Consider the following 7,500-nt stretch of genomic DNA (forward strand, 5'->3'; position numbering starts at 1 on the left):
TGGCTGTATATAATCTCCTTTCAGTATTTATTGCACTTTATCTTGATAAGGCGCACAACTAGAAGTTTGACACATTTTTTACACAAAATAAATTTCCTGTTGATCCTTGAAGACACTAACAGTTATCAACAAACCTTTCTTTGCTGATCTGCATTTTGAGGACGACGCGTCTGGCAGTCGTACTGCCATCTGCCACGGGCCTTGGTTCTAGGATAGGGCTGTAAGAGTCTACTCTCAGTTTGCTTAGCACTTCGTCTCCATTTTCACAAGCTGTCCCTCTCTTTCTTATCTCCTTCTTCATCCCTTTCTCCTCCCTTTCTCACCCCTTTTCTCCTACCTCCCCATCTCTTTCTCCCCTCTCTCTTCATTCACCTTCTTCCCCTCCCTTTCTTCCATCCTCCCAATCCCCACTTCCTCTCTCTCTCCTACTCCCCTCTCTCTTCCTTCACCCTCTTCCCCTTCCTCCCTAATTCTTTCCTTTCACCTTCTCCCTTCTCTCTTCTCCCACTCTCTTCTCCTCTTTCCCTCCCATCTTTCCAGCCGTATTCTAACTTTTCCTCCCTCCCTCTCCCCCTCTTTCCCCTTCCCCTTTCTGTGTAAAACTCGCGTAGACATAAATCCACCACCATGTCCACGAACACCACTCCTACCACCCCTACCACCACCAACGCCACCAAAACCACCTCCCACCACCACCACTACCACCACCACTATCATCACTACCACCACCACTATCATCACCATCACCACCACCCCTACCACCACCACTGTCATCATTACCACCACCACTACCATAATTAACATCATCACCACCAACAACACTAACGCCACCATCATCACTACCACTACCAACACTATAACCATCACCACCGCTATTACCACCATCACTGCCACCATCACCACCATCACTACCACCACCACCCGTACCACCACCAACACTGACACCACGACTATCATCACCACTACCACTACAACCATTACTATCACCACCACCACTACCACCATTCACTGCCACCACCACTACCACCACCACCACCATCACAACCACAATCACCACCATCACTACCACCACCGCTACCACCATCACTACCACTATCACCATCACTGTCACTACCACCATCACCACCATTACTGCCACCACCACCATTACTACCACCATCATCATCACTACCACCATCACCATCACCACCGTTACCTCCACCACCACCATCACTACCACCATTACTACCATCACCACCATAATTACCAACATCACCACCATTACTACCACCACCATCACTACCCTTTCCACCACCAACACTAACACCATCATCACGATCACCACCACTGATAATCTTGAAAATTGATAACTTTTCATTTATTTTCACCAGTTCTCCGTCATCTTCATTTCCATTAAGAAAAACGTTCCATCATATGTTGACATATTTATGACAGGGTAACTTCATTATATTTCATTCATGTTGATCACCTGTATATCTTACTTAATTGTCTATCTATCTGTTTGTCTATCAATCTATCTATCGCTCTCTCTCTCTCTCTCTCTCTCTCTCTCTCTCTCTCTCTCTCTCTCTCTCTCTCTCTCTCTCTCTCTCTCTCTCTCTCTCTCTCTCTCTCTCTCTCTCTCTTTATATATATATATATATATATATATATATATATATATATATATATATATAATTTTGATTTAAGGAAACGCTTTGTCACTATGACTCCAGAAGATACAAAAATACTCTACAGTAAGAGTGAATGAGTGCGCTCGACGTGCCGAAAAATGCCTAGTCATTATGACCCCATGCCCGCTCTCTCTTATCAGCCTTTGTCAGCGTTTCAGGGTCGAAGAGAAGCTGAATTCCTCAAGGCACTCTTGGTATTTTTGCACATGTGCCCATAAATATTCTTTCAATCTCGTCAATGAAGGCAGTTCCATATGTTTTTTTTCTGATTTGATAATATAATGAAAAAGTTGGAAAGAAAACGCAAAGAGAGCGAGAGAAAGAGGGAGAGAGAAAAAAATATATATGTATATATATATACATATATATATATATATATATATATATATATATATATATATATATATATATATATATACATATATATAAAGAGAGAGAGAGAGAGAGAGAGAGAGAGAGAGAGAGAGATAGATAGAGAGAGAGAGAGGGGTGGGGGGCAAAGGTTTTACGCACTTTTACTCCTGTTTTGTAACGCGGTGATAACCAAGAGTATGTATATATTTGTGTATACACATAAGTAGAAACACACACATACATGCATATACATGTGTGTGGTAGTGATGATGGTGGTGGTAGTAATAATGGTGGTGATGGTGGTGGTGGTAGTAATGGTGGTGATGGTGATAGTGTGTGTGTGTGTGTGTGTGTGTGTGTGTGTGTGTGTGTGTGTGTGTGTGTGTGTGTGTGTGTGTGTGTGTGTGTGTGTGTGTGTGTGTGTGTGTGTGTGTGTGTGTTTGTAACGGGCTCAGAACCCTATTACATACGCTAGCAGGGGTACTGATAGTTTGTATGACGGCTTGACTATTTATTACTGAAGAGTTGGTCCTCCTTGACTTCGGATTCGTCTAGACTTCCTCGTAGTCCTTGTCCAGGTCTAACTCGGCGGGTACTCGTCCACACGTCCTCGCAGATCTCGTCCAGGTCCTTCTCGGCTGCATGCTCGTCCTCACGTCCTCGTAATCTTCGTCTGGATTTACGGGTGTCCGGGCAGGAGGCATCCTCTTCGGCATCTCAGGGCGGCTAATACCTTGCGCTGACAAGCTCCTGGAGTTGACTGGATCTGAGGGCATCCAGGCAGGTGGCGCCCATCTACAGCATCCTGGGGCGCCTGGTACCTGGCAGGCGATTTCCTGGTCCTTCGCTGGATCTACGGGCGTCCCGGCAGGCGGCGCCCTTCCACTATCTCCTGGAGCGGCTTAATACCTGCTCTGACGAACATCCTGGTCTGCAGGCTTCTGGTGATTTTCTAGTGACGTCCTTCTTACCAGGGGCGTCACTTCATGTTATGAGTTGGGGGGGTGACGGGTAAATTTACCCCGAAAAAAAAAATTTTGCCCTGCAAATCACGAAAAAGAAAATGTTCACTAGCTCTTTATAAGTATCCCGGAATGGACCATCAACCAGTATTATATATCGTATTATTGGTAGAAAATTATAAATTATAAATACCAGAAAATTTGTCCTGCAGAACTAGATTTTGCCCTGCAAAAAGATGCTTTTTTAAGAGTTGGGGGGGTTAACCACCCCCCCTTAAGTGACGCCCCTGCTTCCTACAGCATCCTAAGGTGACCGTTTCTGCAGCAGGGTCCTCCTTCGTTGCCGTGTCGGATATCGGTAAGCAAGATTATACACGTGTAAGGGCCAAAATAATAAGAGAAAAAGAAAGGCAACTGAGAAGAGGAGGTGTTAACTGCCACTAGCCAGTTATTTATATAAATTTGCAGTTTTTAATGTTTGTTTTTACTTTATTTGCGTTTTTTTTCGTTTTGTGTTTTACTTCACAAAGGTAAAAAAGAAAATAGGAGAGGGAGACGTCAGTAGCGATCTGCATAGACATGGCTTGGACTACCAACTGTCTCTGATGGATATGAGCATAGATAAGGGAAACGATAATGGCAATCCACAAGGATTTACTTGAACCAATTGGCGTCACACAGAGAAGAGTGTAAAACAAGAAATTGTATATCATGTACGAGTCACTCATCATGACTGACAAAATTGCGGGCAAAAGAGATACATCATAGATCTTTATGCCTGCAACTACGACAGCAACAAACCCTATTAATGAAAAGGTTTCAGTGTCTTTTGCTCTGCGTGGATGAGTGTGTGTGTGTGTGTGTGTGTGTGTGTGTGTGTGTGTGTGTGTGTGTGTGTGTGTGTGTGTGTGTGTGTGTGTGTTTGTGTGTGTGTTTTTGTGTGTGTGTGTGTATCTTTTTGGGGTCAGAAATTCAGAACTACTGAAGCAGCCATGTCTAGCTATGGATGTCAGACTTCATTGATGGGGGGACTCTACACCCAAAATGCAGTAGAATGAAGCAAACTGAGCTGGAAAAATCTATAAATAACCTGCTCTCTTCTGCATATCTGTGATGGGTGCTTACGGTATCTAATTATCACAAATCACACAATCGCTTGGGATTTACCCAAAACATGCAAGCTACTTCTAGAGGGTGAGAAAGGTGTCATTAATAAGTGAATAATGATTCTAGCTTAAACCCTAGTCTTACATTAATTAACAGATGTAACTGTGTGTCACACCGAATGAATAACTTCGGTTTTGCTTGTACCTACTATCATAATGTCAGAGTGCCGCTCTGTTAGGCAATTTATGCAACTCCAGGTTATATCGGGCATCCCTGTGCACTGTGATGTGGGGAAGATCCTATCACTATACTCAAAATGATAAATAAAAAAAAAAACATTACAAGATCTGTTCTAGCACCAATAAAATGGGTCACCACTGAGCAATGTAACTGTGCTACAGTTATCCCAAGATGTCAACATCAAGTGGGAAAAACAGGCGGTCATCTCTTGACCCTTTCCACGTCCCAACTGACCAGAAGGGAAAGAGAAAGTGTGATCAGGTCGGGGCGAGGGGAGGAACGAGATAAAATGAAATGATGTCCATAATATTGCAGTAGAAACAGTAAAATCTCTAATTATGAGAGAAATTAATTAAATACTTAACTAATGAACGATATTCATATTTGTTGACCGCATACCATGATCACACAGTAATGCTATCTAAGGTCAGAAGAATAGTGTGAGAACGTGCCATTTGCTGTCACTTAGCACAAAACCCACTTGAGAATGACTGCAAATACGGCTTAACACACTTATGGGAGAAGAAGGAAAGGAAAGAGGCCACAAATGTGTACTCACATGGTGTTGTAGACATGGTCGATCTTGGAAGCTGGACGAGTGAATTTTGGAGACTGTGTTTCTGTGTTGCGAGCCAAAAGGATGCAACGACCATGCTACCACCAGTTATAATGGGCTCAGAACCCTATTACAATGGCTAGCAAGGGTAGTGATAGTTTGTATGACAGCTTGAGTCTTTATTACTGAAGAGTACAACACAGTGAGGGGAACACATGAGACAATGTCTTAGGGTAAAGTGCTGAGTGCGTGGTCCCACTTCTGGCCAGCCAGCCCCTAGGACGTAGGCTGGACTGACCTTATCATGTCGGGCGCTGGGCATGAACTGAGTAAACTGGGTCATCCTCAGGCACAAGCAGTGATTGTCCACCAGATGATCCTAAGCCACTCCAGCAGTGGCAGGAGGATTGTCGGGAGCAGTCGGTCAGTACTCCCAATCCCATGCAGATTCCCAAGACCGCCGTAAATTGATGTGACAAGGTCTCAGCGCTCTGTGGGGTGACTCTGACTCTCCATGGCTTGCAATGGCATGCAAGACAGGGTTGACAGCTACCTCGACATTGATGATGGAGATAGCGACCTCTACATCTCCCCTGAAATGCCAGCCCTCGACAAGGGCTGAAGGAGTGAAGGCTGCTCTGTTACCTGATAGCGATCTTCCTCAGGCGACAGCACTGCACTGGCCTCAGCTTCATCTGCTTCCGCATGGATCACCCATGGATCTGAGTGCTCGGCTGAAGCACGTCTGCCTGATGGAGAGGGTTGCTCTTCACCAAGAGTGCCGCATTAGCCACCTCCTCCAGGCAGCATCAGTTCGCAAGGCACTCGATGCCCTTGCAGGTGTGCGAACCAACCAACAGCCTGTCCCGAGAACTCGCCACGACACTGCATTGAAGTACAGGATCGCCGGTGGTGCGAGTATGACCGTTGGAGGAGGAGGCACAGTGTCAAAGCCTAGGAGTATAGGCCCTGGCCCTTCCTAGGATAACACATCTACAACACAGCAGGTCTCGTCACATACCGGGAGCCTCCCGCGAGAAGCCGCGTTGCCCCGCCTTGGTGCCCAACAGGGAGAGAAGTTATGACTTATGACGTGAAGTGACCCGACAGAAGATGCCCATTCACGCGACGCCTGTCAGGTGGCGCCTCCACCAGGAACAGCCACTTCCAGGACAATGACAACTACCCGATCGTAGGTCAGGACAAGTGAGCTCCTGAGGGTGAGTCTGGAAAGAAGGCTTTAGGAGGACAGATTGGGCTGCTGTGACGCAGGTCCCGAATGACGGTCACGGAGACGAAGTCCCTCCCGTGCGCACCAGACACTGGAATTGCTGCTGAAGTGAAGTGCAGGATGATGTGACTCACAGGAAGCGCGCGAGGACGAGCTGAAGACACACGCTAGTTGTGTTGTGAAGACGGGCGAACCATGTGTATTATGTCTAGTTTTTATTGCAACCATGTAGTTATATGTACGTGATAGGTTTGATACCTTCAGGGAGATCCCTCTAGCACTGTGAGTTTTCCCGCCCCGGGGGAGGATTGTAGGTGTCTCGTGAAGACACAAGGACCTCACTGAAGGCCACCTGGTTGACCTTTGCTTGACCTCTTGTTTAGGATTAGGAACAGATGATTGATATCCCTCATAGACAATTGACCTCAGCAGGTCAGCGCAGGTCAGTCCTGCAGGTGCTAATGCAGGGATAGAGACAGAGTGAGAGGAGCCAGAGTCAGGCAGAGCAACAGATAGGCTACGTGATAAGCATATTTTGTTGTGTTCGTGTATTTGTGTTGTTTGTTGAACTTGTGACCAGTGAATATATGTAGGAGCATAAACAAACTCTCTATCGGATCACGATACCGTTGTTAAAAGTTCCCTGGAACCTCGCCTTCAGCAGAGGTTCACTACAATACTACCTAGGGATAAATAACAACCCTCCCTGACCAGGACTCGAACCTAGGTCACTCCGGGTATGGCTTAGCACTGGCCTCCAGTTTCATACCCGGAGTGACCTAGAGAGGGATACAAAGAGAGAGAGAGAGAGAGAGAGAGAGAGAGAGAGAGAGAGAGAGAGAGAGAGAGAGAGAGAGAGAGAGAGAGAGAGAGAGAGAGTCTCTCTCTCTCTCTCTCTCTCTCTCTCTCTCTCTCTCTCTCTCTCTCTCTCTCTCTCTCTCTCTCTCTCTCTCTCTCTCTCTTTGTATCCCTCTCTATTTCTTTGTTTTTATTAGCACATGATGTTACGTCAGATGCTAGTTAGTTTATTGGAAATAACAAGGATTACTATTATCTCGGGCACTACAGCTGCACCCTTTGATTACCTGCTTATCCGAACGGATTTCTTTATATTTACGAAACGCTATGCCACTATGACTCATGGGAAATAAAATACTTTGTCACTATGACGACTCATAATAAAAGATGTCTAGTCACTATTGATTCATTAAAGCAGGAATGAAATATATTACTATTCATTGCTAAACTTAGCCTAGCATTTCTTTAGATAAGGGTAAACTTCTTATCAAAATTATCATTGCGTCAGGAGTACGGGTAGACAGAGAGAGAGAGAGAGAGAGAGAGAGTGAGTGAGTGAGTGAGTGAGTGAGTGAGTGA

This window comes from Penaeus monodon, chromosome 35 (genome assembly GCF_015228065.2).
Source record: "Penaeus monodon isolate SGIC_2016 chromosome 35, NSTDA_Pmon_1, whole genome shotgun sequence".
Lineage (NCBI taxonomy): Eukaryota > Metazoa > Arthropoda > Malacostraca > Decapoda > Penaeidae > Penaeus > Penaeus monodon.